Genomic DNA, 2,317 nt, shown 5'->3' with positions numbered 1-2,317 from the left:
GGGCGACAGCCGGTGTTGGCTATCACAGACCCGGACATGATCAAAACAGTGCTAGTGAAAGAATGCTACTCTGTCTTCACAAACCGGCGGGTAGGCATGGATTTATTTTAAATTTACATCGTTATTTCTAAAACTTTTATTTCAAAATAATAATAGATTCACTGGAAGTTGTCCCAGGAGTGTCATGTCATGTGGCCTCCAAGCTGTTTCCTCTAAGATAATATCTTGCTTAACTATATAGGACAGTATCAAAGCAGCATTTGTCATTGGTACTAGACATAGAACATTTTCAGATTTCAGCAGTTTTATGTTTACCCATTTGCACGTGCACACGCGTGGGTGCCTGTAGGTGTGTGTGTTGCTGTCTGAACATTTATCTTACGTGCAGATTAGTGTATCCACCACCACAATCACGTTACAGAGCTGTTCCATCACCAAAAGTCTCCCTTTTACTATTCTTTTGTAGGCACAGTGTGTAGCTTGTCTTTTTGTTGTATCAGGGTCCACAGCAGAGCTAACAATTTTTTTTTATAAAGCCAGTTGATTCATTTTTTCCTTTTATGGGTTATTATTTTGGCATAATGTTTGAAAACCCTTCACCTAGCCATAAGTCCCAAGGATTTTCTCCACGTATTTAGTTTAATGTTTTACATTTAAGTCTGTGATCTGTTTTGTGTTAATTTTAGTGTTAATTGTGAGGTGTGAAGTTTAGGTCAAAGATCTTTGTTTTTGGCTCTTGAATGTCTAATGGCTCCAGCACCAGTGCCTCCATTGAATTGCTATTGTATGAATATCAAATTCAGGGGCGCCTGGGTGACTTAATGAGTTAAGCATCTGACTTCAGCTCAGGTCATGATCTCACACACCTTGTGAGTTCATGCCCCACGTCGGGCTTTGTGCTGACAGCTCAGAGACTGGAGCCTGCTTCCGATTCTGAGTCTCCCTCTCTCTGCCCCTTCCCTACTCATGTTCCTTGTCTCCCTCCCTCTCTCTTTCTCTCTGTCAAAAACAAATAAACATTAAAAAAAACTTTAAAAAATTCAGTGAGGGGTGTGTGTGTGTGTGTGTGTGTGTGTGTTTCTCATTCTTTGTTCTGGTCATTGATCTCCATATCTATCCCTGAACCGGTGCCAGGCCATCTTGATTACCATACCTCAACATCATGTCCAGTGATTCCTCCCATTGTATTTTTATTAGAATTGTTTGTTACTCCAATGCCTTTGCCTTACAGTAAAAATTTATCTATGTTTACATAATATTTCCTGAGACTTTGGAAGACATGATTTAAACCTATCAATAAATCTGTGGAAAATCTGTATCTTTACTAAGTCAGGTCTCTTAATACATGAACACAGTATATGTTTATTTAGGTTTTCTCTTATTCTTTTCACCAAGATTTTGCCCTCTGCATAGAGATCTCATACATGTTTTGTTAAATGTGTACCTGAAGTATTTCACCCTCTTTGAGTGATTATAATTGTTGTGTTTTTAATGGGTTTTGCCATATTCTTGTTACTATATAGAAGTGTGATTCATTTTTGTATTGATTTTGTTTCCTACAACCTAGCTTAGTTCATTTATTTGATTCAGTGGTCTTTTTTCCCCCTAAAGTTGATTTATTTTGAGAGAAAGAGAGAGAGAGAGGGTGAGAGAGAGAGAGAGAGAGAGAGAATCCCAAGCAGGCTCTGCAATGTCAGCACAGAGCCTAATGTGGGGCTCCAGTTCACGAACTGTGAGATCATGACCTGAACCAAAGTCCAGATCTGGACACTTAACCAACTGAACCACCCAGGCACCTCGAGGTGTCCTTTTATTATATTCCTCAATATTTTCTACATTGACAATATGTCACCTGAAATAAGGACACTCTGATGTTTATCTTTCCAATCTGTATGCCTTTTATTTCCTTGTTTTGTCTTATTGCACCAGCTAGAATTTGTACTACTTTTTAAAATAGTTTATTGTCAAAATGGTTTCCATATAACACCCAGTGCTCCGTCCCACAAGTGCCCTCCTCCATCACCACCACCTCTTTTCTCCCCTCCTCCTTCCCCTTAAACTCTCAGTTCGTTTTCAGTATTCAATAGTCTCTCAAGTTTTGCGTCCCTCTCTCTCCCCAACTCTCTTTCCCTCTTCCCCTCCCCCTGGTCCTCCATTAGGTTTCTCCGGTTCTCCTGTTAGAACTATGAGTGCAAACATATGGTATCTGTCCTTCTCGCCTGACTTATTTCGCTTAGCATGACACCCTTGAGGTCCATCCATTTTGCTACAATGGCCAGATTTCATTTTTCTCATTGCCATGTAGTACTCCATTGTA

This window comes from Suricata suricatta, chromosome 8, assembly GCF_006229205.1.
Source record: "Suricata suricatta isolate VVHF042 chromosome 8, meerkat_22Aug2017_6uvM2_HiC, whole genome shotgun sequence".
In the NCBI taxonomy this organism is placed as follows: Eukaryota; Metazoa; Chordata; class Mammalia; order Carnivora; family Herpestidae; genus Suricata; species Suricata suricatta.
The sequence above is the reverse complement of the archived record's forward strand: the minus strand, read 5'-3'. Positions refer to the sequence as shown.